General features: G+C 39.9%; 1 long non-coding RNA gene across 1 annotated transcript; it reads left to right on the forward strand.

Annotated features, from left to right (window-relative positions):
- The first annotated feature begins 2807 nt into the window (after positions 1–2807).
- LOC144373459 (uncharacterized) lies at positions 2808–10801 on the forward strand. The gene is made up of 3 exons (XR_013433143.1): positions 2808–3034; positions 3698–3962; positions 10699–10801. It is a non-coding gene; the product is annotated as an uncharacterized LOC144373459 (long non-coding RNA).
- Positions 10802–11096: the final 295 nt, after the last annotated feature.

Consider the following 11096-nt stretch of genomic DNA (forward strand, 5'->3'; position numbering starts at 1 on the left):
GTGAATCAAATACTAATATAATAGGTACCCAGTGGCTTCATTACTAATTGATATTTATACTATAACATATGAAATTAATATAAAACCTGTCTCTTGGCCATTAATATTAATGCAATAATATTATAAATATAATATATATACTATATATATTATATATACTATATATATTCCATACAACTGTATCTGTACCTAATATAATATCTACCCTGGGGCCTTTAATATTAGTATAAATGATCATACTATAGTGTCTCAAACTGATACAATAATTGCCCATTGGTTTTGCATACTAATATAATATGCATAGTAAATCATCAAATATGAATATAATACCTGCCTGTGACGACTAATATTAATGTAATGTCCATACTACTACAACTGATACTAATATAAAATCTGCCCTGTTGCCCTTATTATTAACGCAAATCCATACTATAACATCTTTTAAATTTTAAAATATTTTTTTTAATTGTAGATGAACACAAGACCTTTGTTTTATATATTTATTTTTATGTGGTGCTGAGGATCAAACCCAGTGCTGCACATGTGCTAGGCAATAAAATGAAGACATGTAAACACAAACTTCCAGAAATCTATTGATCATAGAGTGATAAGATATGCATACTATAGAAACAGAGTGCTGTTAGCATTAAATAGAAATTTCAGTGAAAAAAATAGCATACTAAAAATAAAACTCTAATGATTGATCATATCTCTGCCTACCTTACATAAATTTACAGATATACCGAGTCATTAGCATGTAATGAAGTACCCAATTATTATGTGCCCTGCTGTTTTCAACTTTTCAGATTGTCAGTTCTCAGTTTTGAAATAAGCTGCATGATGTGAAAGGCTTTTCCTGGTAATGCCATACTGAAATCTATTTGCATTCTTTTTTTCTTTTTTCTTTACACATGACAGTGGAATGCTTTATAATTCATATTACACATACAGAGAACATTTTTTCATATCTGTGGTTGAATACAAAGTATATTCACGTGAATTCATATATTCATACATGTACTTTGGATAATGATGTTCATCACATTCCACCATCCTTTTTAACCACTGTCTCCTCCCTATCCCCCACCCCTATGCCCTATCTAGAGTTTGTCTATTCCTCCCATGTGCCCCCTCCACACCCCAATATGAATCAGACTCCTTATATCAGAGAAAACATTTGGCTTTTTTTTTTTTGAGGGGTAGAGGATTGGTAATTTTACTTAGAATTACCTTTCCAATGCCATCCATTGACCTGCAAATGTCTTGATTTTATTCTCTTTTATTGTTGAGTAAAAGTTCATTGTGTATATATGCCACATTTTTTTATCCATTCATCTACTGAAGGGCATATAGTTTGGTTCCACAGTTTAGCTATTGTGAATTGTGCTGCTATAAACATTGATGTGGTTGGGTCTCTCTAGTGTGCTGTTTTGTAGTCCTTTGGGTATAGTGCGAGGAGAGGGATAGCTGGTTCAAATGGTGGTTTCATTCCCAGGTTTCCAAGAATTCTCCATACTGCTTTCCATATTGCCTGCACCAATTTCCAGTCCCACCAGCAGTGAATGAGTGTGTCTTTTCCCCCACATCCTCACCAACACTTATTGTTGTTTGTCCTCATAATAACTGCCAGTCTGAATGGAGTGAAATTATAGCTTAGAGTAGTTTTGATTTACATTTCTGTAATTGTAATATATGTTGAACATTTTCTCATATATTTGTTAATTAGTTTTCTGTTTGTATTCTTGACAGGTGACAACTTCATGACCTGGGTTGTACTCTCAGCATTTGTTCATTTAGAGATAAGAGAAAGCTGAAGACTTGCCTGCTGGGATCCTACCTAGTGTTTGGAAGTTTAATGTTGGAGGTGAGATTCCACTCACACCCTCAACGTCCTCCATCTACCTTCCCTTTATTCCTTATACTCCTCAGGAAAAAGCCCTGGTATTGACTTCCCTCTATACTTCCTGGAAGGACCAACAACACTCAGAAAAACTGCATAAACATGTTTGTTTTGCTATTTATTTATTTTGTGGTGCTACGTATCTAACCCAGGACCTTTAGTGTGTCAGACAAGTGCTCTAGTAATAAACCTCATCCAGTTCTTGGTAATTATTTTTAATAGAGTTTATTTATTAGAATATTTATTTATTTATTGGTTCATAACTTATATTGCAATTAATTAATTTATTTTTAAATTAATTTTTTAGTTTTTTGTGGTTGTTTCTTCTGTTAAGAGAAATTTCTTAACTAGTAAAATATTTTTAACAGTTTTGGCTCTGCTGGGGATGAGCCTAGGGCCAAACTCATACCACTTCACCCCCGGCTCATTAATAAATCCCATTAGCCCTGTGTTTTCAATCCTGTATAGGAGATAATGAGTTAACATGCATATTCCTAAAGAGTAAATCCAAGGAGGCTGCTCTGGAGGAGGGTTTGGTGCATGCCTTCCCACCCCTGCTCTGGGTCTGTGGGGCTTACTTAGGCAAAGGGAGCACCTGAAGAGAAAAAGGCAGTCATTGGGGGCTGTCTGGGTTGACCTCATTTTGTGTGCTCCTCTTCCCTGCTAAACACGTAGGTCATGGAAATTTCTGCTTCAGAAACTAGATTGCGTTCCTGACTTTGCTCTTTTGAACCAAGTCCTTGCAGGTGAGTCCACCCCGGACTTTGTGGCTTACTCTCCCTCCTGTCAGGTGCCTTGATCCTTTGGCGTTTTGCACGTGCCTCCTTGCCAGGGCATGGAGGCGGTACCGCGCAAGCGCACTAGAACCCAGCTCAGAAGGGCTAGCTCCCTGACTACGGTGAGCTGCAGGCTGGACTTGGGGAAGGATCTAGAGTCATGGCCTCGCTCAAGGCAGGACGTGCATACGGGGTCTGGGACTGGTGTCTGGGGCCACAATGACACAAGGCCTATCCAGGTGGCTCCTCCCCATCATGAACCCACAGCAAATTTGGCGAAGCCACTTGCACCCAGGAGCCGCGGCCACAGCCTTCCACATGGTTCACAAGCCTTGCCTCCAGGAGGGACCCTCTTCAGGTTTGGTGGCGGGAACCCCAAGGGTGCCTGAGTCGGGGATGGTTTGCAGGGGGCTCCATTGGGCCTGGAGAAAGGGCTCCCTGGCCACGCTGGGTTCACACTGCCTCGGGGGAGCATGCCTTGTTGTCTTTCCAAGATTTCAGAGTATCCCGCAGTCACTGCAAAACGGTTGTGGGGTATACCATGGTCAGGAGGAGGAGAGGGAACCCAGGCTGTGGTTAACTTCCTGGTGGTGGCCCACATGGCCGGCTTGCTATAGGGGTGCCCGTGTTTGCTTTACAGACTGGAAACAAGAGACCATTGTCTTCTGTGGAACTCATGTTTGTGATACCTGTTGATGACCAGAGTCCTTCCTGCCCACATAGAAAGTGTGGTGCTGGCCCAGTAAATTCAGTGTCAGTCCAGGGCAAGTCTTCGTGAACCATGGAGGCAGTCAGTTCTCCAGTTTTCTGTGGAGATGGAGTATGGAGGATGTCCTGACACCATCACTCTTTTGCTGGTGGTTCTGGGATATCAGGAGCCCTCCCTGCATGGGCAAAGATATTCTGTACAATATATGGGCAGTAGGATCTGTAGCAGGTCATGTTGACTCCCATTAGATAGTCTATGTTTGGAGAAATTTAGAATATTCCAATTGACTTAAATGGACACTTTTTGCTGCAGGTGACTTGGATGCAGATATCCATGCCTTGAGTTGCTGCTGCTTTACTGAGAGGACCCACAGGGGTGGGTAGAGGAACTTCTAGAATTCAGCTTGTCCCATGGGCACCTCACTGCTCTTCCTGCTTTCAATGCATGAAAGAGAGTGAGACCCAGTTTTTCTGGACCACAGCTATGCCAAGCCATAGAATGCCAAACCAGATGCCAGTAGTGCCCACCCCACCTGCATGACCTTTGTTACTCACCTGAAGCAGCACCAGGATACCATGTGAGTTTGGGTTCCTTTCCTAAAGGCTACTACTGCTAGAACTGGGAAGTAAGTACTTTCATGGGGGTGACTGGGAGGGTGCTGTGTGGGAAGCTTGGATGTTAATTTGGGCATCTGTGATGAGCACATACAAATATCAGGCCTAAATGTGGACATTTGCATTGAAGACTTGTCCTAAGAAAAGTTAGAAAAGCAAGACATGTAAAGGAAAATAGAGAAGGGTGTCCACTTAGATAAGCCATAGATAGAGAAAAAGAAATTGAAAAGGATTAAATTGATAAAAATAAATGATTTTGATTTTAAAAGATTGCCACATACAGCGGGACACATTGGCATGTGCCTGTAATCCCAGTGGCTCTTGATGCTGAGGAAGGAGGATTGTGAGTCTAAAGCCAGCCTCAGCAACATAGCAAGACCCTAAAGAAAGCATAAAAATGGACTGGAGATATTGCTCAGTCGTTAAGTACTTACTGGGTTCAATGCCTGGTAACAGAAAAAAAAAAGATTACCACACAGGCCATGTATGATTTGGCATGCCTGTAATCCCAGAAATTTAGAAGGTAGCAATTCCAAGGCCAACCTCCACAATTTAGGGAGAACCTGTCTCAACATAATAAGGGCTGGATTGTAGCTCAATGGTAAGGGTCCCTGGGTTGAATCCCCAGTACTATATATAAATAAATAAATATATTAATAAATAATTGCCATACAGGGTTAGACCTGTGTTACTTTGGTGTAGTGCTGTGGTTTGACAGTGACAACAACAGTCATTTTGCATTTGCTGACCTCATACATAAATGTTAGGAGCAAATTCCCAAGACATTGCTTTCTCATTGTGACAGAACTTCCACCCATAGGTTAATCTAAAACCTTCTTAGTCTAATATTTTCAGCCAATCAGTATTATAGGGCAAGCAGCTTTCATGATATTATTATTTGATAGGAGATACAATTACATTGGCTTAAATAAACCTGTTGGCAATTGTTTTGAACTTTAAGGCAGTCTTATTTCTTACATTTTGAGATTTGTTGATATGTACTACTCTGATGGACAAATGATGCCCTTAATTATAGTATTTTGGAGACTGTTTTTTATTTTATCTAATTTTAATCTTTCCTTAAGCACAGGCTTTAGTTTTTTTGGGGAGCTAGAGATCATGTGTTTTTCCTCTTTAGATTCCACTTCACACCCACTATTGAGTCTTTTTGTTTCTTTTTTGGTAACCAGGGATTGAATTCAGGAGGATGCAATTACCGAGCCACATCCCTAGCTTCATTTTGTATTTTATTTAGAGACGCAGTCTCACTGAGTTGCTTAGTTTCTCACTTTTGCTGAGGTTGGCTATGAAATTGTGATTATCCTGCCTTAGCCTCCCAAGCCACTGGGATTATAGGCATGGGCCACTTCGACCAGTATTATTTGTCTTTCTTAACAAAGATGTTGGTCACTTTTTAATATAATTTTAAATGATTTTATTTTCTTCAGCATGTACCACAGAAAGGGCTGAGATCTAGAGAGAAAGATGAGAAAGATGAATGAGGATAATTTTTGTGGTGATAAGGTACTTATGCAAAGACATTTTTTGGTAACTAGATGAATATTAACCATGGTGTTGTATTCAGTATGTGTGGGGCTTGTCCCATTTCCTCACGTGTTTACAGTGAATGAGATGTCCCAATAGATGTGGAGATGGTCAGGTTGACTCCTATGCCACTCTAGGACAACAAGGTGTACAGTGTTATGAATGAGTGCAACTGGCATGTCATCTTTGCCAGACTTCAGGCAGATGCCCTTCCTCCTCCAGAGGACCTGTTTTTTTCTGGACCATAGCTATGCGAAGCCATGGAGTGCTCACCCAGATGCTCACCCACATGTCAGTCACTTTGTCTGACAGTGACAAAGAGCATGCAGGTGTCCACCCCACCTGCATGCTCTTTGTCACTCCCCTGAGGCAGCATCAGAATACCATGTGAGTTTGGGATTCTTTCCTAAAGGCTACTGTTGCCAGAACTGAGCAGGTAAGGATTAGAGTGGATTTTTGGAGGGATGATTGGTGGGTACTTATATAGGAAGGTTGGATGATTAATTTGTGCATTTCTATTGAGCATATACAAATATCAGGCCTCAGTGTCAATATTTGCACTGAATAATTTTTCCTGAGAAAAGTTAGAAAAGCAGACATCTTAATCTCTTGGACACGGGTTATAATTTTACCTAATTTCAATCTTTCCTTAAGCAGAGGCTTTAGTTGTTTGGAGATAGAAATCTTTTATTTTGCCTTGTATTTTGCCCTTTAGATTCTACTTCACCCCACCTTTGATTCTTAAAGAATAAGAGAGACCATGATGTGTTTTTGTTGTTTTATTTTCCTTTGATTTTGCAGTGTTGGAGACTGAACTCAGGCTCCAAACATAGCAACACATGATGTGTTTTAAATACATATAGAATTGTGGTTTCTGATTCATTTCCCAATGATGTTAGAAATTTTTGTTGTATAAGACATAGGACCTGTGACTTTAGGGAATATCTAGCATAATCTTTGTTGTTGTTGTTGTTGTTTTTGGTACTGTGTATTGAACAAGGGGGTCCTCCACCACTGAACCACATCCTCAGCCCATTTTTTAAAATTTTTGTTTAGAGACAGGTCTTTCTAAGTTGTGTAGGGCCTTGGTAATTTGCTGAGGCTGGATTTGAGGTTGTTATCCTTCTGTGGCAACCTCAGGAGCTCCAAGGATTATATGCATGCACTACAGTTCCTGGCCTCCTTAACATTTGATTCAGGTTGGCTTTTGTTATTTTTGATTTGTTTTTGTTTTTGTTTCAATGAAAGGGGAGTAATTCTATGTTGCCCAGGTTACTCTCCAAATCTTGCACCCCAGTGACCCTCCTGGGGCTGTCTATAGACATTGAGCACTGTGCTAAAACTGTAAGCTTGATGCCTCTCTCCTAAGGCATAACTGAAAAGTTCCTGTAAAAAGCATTTGAAATCTTTTCCTTTTTGTTATATAAAGCTTCTTGCTGACATTGAAACTCCTGGATTCATACCCCATTATATTATTTTTTAATTCTTTTTTATTTCTTTTTTTAGTTGTTGATAGACCGAACCCAGTGCCTCATGTATGCCAGGCAAGGTTGCTACTGCTGAGCTTCAGCCCCAGCCTCGTTATATTACTTTATTTTTGAGGTTCTGAGGATTGAACCCAGAGCCATGTGCATGCTAGGCAAGCACTGAGGTACATCTCCCACACTTTTTGAAAATTTTGTGACAGGGTCTTCCTGAGTTGCTATGGTTTGGCTTGAAATTTAAATCCTCCTGCCTCAGCAGTTGGAATTACAGGTGTGTGCCACCACATCTGACTTTGTGACAGTTTTTTTCTTAAAGTGAGGTTCTGTAGAGTTCATTTTGTTGGTAGTTAGAAAATTATTTTCTCATATAAACCCTGGTTTATATGAGAAAATAATTTTTCTCATACATAGACCCTGAAAATTGGAATTTGGCATATTGTAGGAAATAAATTTAGGCCATTGTGGATGGGAATATGGTGGCAGGTGGGTTGTAAGTAGGAGGTAGAGAGAGGTTGGCAGAAGAAATCTCAGTTGATTATGAGTGGTATGAAGTCATTGGAGAATTTTAAGCTAGGGATCCAGTTTGTATTTTTAGAGGATCACTTTGGGTTTTTAAAAAGTAGATTATAGTATAAGAGTGGGGTTAAGAATACCAGCAGTGACGCCTCTGCAGTAGCTTGAGATGAGCTAGACATCATGATAGTCTGGAAAGGGATGGAAACAGTATAAAGGAAAATGTTCATATATGATCCCTCTTAGATCTTTGACTTGAGTAGCTGGATGGTACCATAAATTGGGGAGACCTAGGGAGTATAGGTTTGAGATGCCGAAATCAAAATAGTCTTGTAGGCACACATGTCTACAAGTGTTCACTCAGTTTCTGATCTGAGAAGATAATCAGCTCTTATTCCCACTACCAAATCTACTGCACAGTTATTCACTTCATTTAACAAGGATGTGATTATTCCAGTAATTGGGAATGGGTGCAGTGAGATCATTGAGGTAAAAAATTTAATATGGTGTTGAGGAGATAGCTAGTAGACCCAATTGATTTGCATGGTATTTCATGCAACAAAGATTACAGTGTACCTAAGGTGTTGGGGAAGGATCCCAATGGTACTAAAATTCTATTAGCATCATTTTAAAATGTGAAAGATCCTTCAATGATCCATTTATATTCATTTTAGTTGTAGGCAATGCACAAAATGAGTTAGATAGAAGCTGTCTGCATAACAGTTGATCCTAGATAATCAAAGACTTCTTACAATCATATAGTTAAGTACAAGTTGATTTACTAATGAATCATTTAAAACTCTAGACCAGCGCTATTCAACAGAACTCTGCAGTTATAGAAATGCTATAATCCTGTGTGGTCTGATCTGGTGGCCAGTCTGCTGAGAATTAGAAACGTGTCTCATGTGATTAGGAACTGGATTTTAAATTGATTGATACTATTTAATTTCAATTTATTTAGGTAGTTGCATGTGGCTTATAGCTTCTGTATTTGTAATAATAATTACCTTTATGTAGTTAATTATTTGCTTAAGGAATATATCTTTCTTTATAAAAGCTATGATCATATCTATTCCCCATCCTTTTTATCTCTTTCTCATTTGTTCACAAATTATCAGCCTTTTTGGATATATATAATGAATTTCACTCTGACCTTTGCTTGTTTGTTCCTAGCACTGAAAATTTGACTCTTTTTTTGTCAGCAATTTTCTCTTTAAAATATTAGTATCTAAAAATATTATTATTCATAAATAGCAGTAACTATAGCAACTATAAATAGCAGTAACTAAAGTCTTCTAAAATCCTTAATAGAACTGAAAGTATCCAAGGTTTGTCTATTCATGTTGGGAATATAGTTTTTACAATAGTTTTGATGAGACTTAAAAAACAGCCTGTTCTCAGGTGACTTTCTGCCACTCTATTTTATTTCTGTGTTATGTGTCCTAAGGGCAACTAAGACAGGTGTGAAAGCTGTGGCAAGCTTATTTGTTCATGTTTTCATAGGGGCAGCATCAGTTGCATTCCTGTTTGTGCTGTTGTATTCTTATAAGGTTGGTGTGTGAGGTCTGCTATCCACTGTGCGGTGAGGTCCCAACTCCTAGGTTTTACCTCTTGGTTCCTGCAGGTCTTATCTTCTCAGAAGCCCATCACTGGTATTTTACGCCATGTGGTGGACATTTCCTGACCACATGTTGTGTTGAAAGCTCATTGTCTTCTGTCTTTTCCCATTTTGAGTGTCAGCCACTTGTGAGGCATCGTGGTGGAGTAGGAAAATCACTGTTTCTGGAGTCGAGAATTGGCTTTCTCAGGTGTCTCTTCACTTCTCTGGGCTTCATAGACCACACGACTCTCTCAGGCATTGCAGCTCTAGCTGTCTCAGGCTTTATGATCACATTTCTCTAAGTGAATCTCAACTAATGTCTTAATAGTTTACAGTGGCTTAATGTACTAGACCTGAGATGGCAAATATGTGATTTCTCTTCCATTTGCCAAGCATGGCAGACTCATTAACTGGTTTCAACCTCCTCACAGAAAACCCAGACATGACTTCACATTTTTTGTACCAGTATATGTGTGCTAAACAACCACAACCAGTGAATTATGGTTGAGATGTGTTTGTTGTCATGGTCTTCCCTCCTATCTGTAGTGCTTTCTTCTAAAGGAGGCACTAGTTGGATTAGGTACCATAGAATGAGTTCTAGGGCCTAGATATGTGCATGAAAATGCTGTCTCCACTTTCTATACTCCCTTTCTGTGGGACCTTGGGAAAGTTACTTAACTTCTCTGGGCCTCAGTGTCCTCATTTTTTATGTGGAAAATAATAATTAGCCCCATGTCATCATGTTGTAGAGAGGAATAAATGAACTAATATGTGTTAAAAATGCTTAGAACAGTTCCTGGCACATACAACTCAATAAATGTTATCCATTATATTAATGATAGACATGATAACAACTTGGAAGGCTGATAAAGGAAAAATTACTGGTTTGACAGGGTCTTATAGCTCCCTGTCAATCTTTAAATATTCATCTGTCTGTGAATGTGAGTTGATTCCTATTCATTCATTCACTTATCCAGAAAAATGCAGGGTAAAGCGATCTTAACAGGTATAGTGACTGGAGCTTGGAAAGGGTCTTCAGTTATGTGTTTGCAGGTAGAGGGCTCTTTGTTATAGTGTTAAATCTGGATGTGAAGAGACATGCTGGAATCTGGCTTGCCTCTTACAGTTTTGCATGTGGGTGAACCGTCGGAGAGTTGTTAGCACTCAGTCTTGCTGGTGGCACACCTTGGTGGCATGCTCGTGTACCTCAGTATTCAGTCATTCACTAGCAGCCTGAGGTGTTGCCACTGCTTTCTGAGCCTTTGTCCCCCTAATTCTCAGTCAGAGCTGATGGTATTGGGAACAGAGAGTGAAGATTAATTAAATAGCCTGACTTACAGCCACAGAGTAGTTGAATATTTCTTTGTGGAAGATTTGTCAAGTACTTGAATAAGTTGAAGAGCCCATCCCTCTGATTAACTCAAGAGAGAACAAATTTCTATGACTACTTCATGTGGAAAACCAGTGTGAAATCTGGGTGGGAGAAAACAATAGCGTGGTGGCATGGGTAGGTGTTCATGCTGTGACCCATCCTGTCCCTTCAATGGTGTCTTGCAGTAAGCAGCTGTTGTGTGACGTAATGATTGTGGCAGAAGATGTGGAAATAGAAGCCCACCGTGTGGTCCTGGCAGCCTGCAGTTCCTACTTCTGTGCGATGTTCACAGGTATGGTGAGGGGCACACAATAACCTATGGTGTGGGGCTGCTGCCCCCCTGGGAGGACATTGATGGTGGTGGCATGAGGGGAGGGAGGAATGAGAAGGCTGTGAAGCTTACTTTGAGGAGTTTCCCTTTCTCAGCTTTGTACCATAGAGAACTTCTGGAACCAAAGTCTCAACCAGGCCAGCTGGACATGTAGCCCCTTGTCCACTATGAGGAAGAGAGGTGGAATCATGTAGTCCATTAGTCCTCAAGCTTTAGTATGCACCAAAATTAGGGAGCTTGTTAACAGTGCAG

This window comes from Ictidomys tridecemlineatus, unplaced genomic scaffold (assembly GCF_052094955.1).
Source record: "Ictidomys tridecemlineatus isolate mIctTri1 unplaced genomic scaffold, mIctTri1.hap1 Scaffold_40, whole genome shotgun sequence".
NCBI classification, from domain to species: domain Eukaryota; kingdom Metazoa; phylum Chordata; class Mammalia; order Rodentia; family Sciuridae; genus Ictidomys; species Ictidomys tridecemlineatus.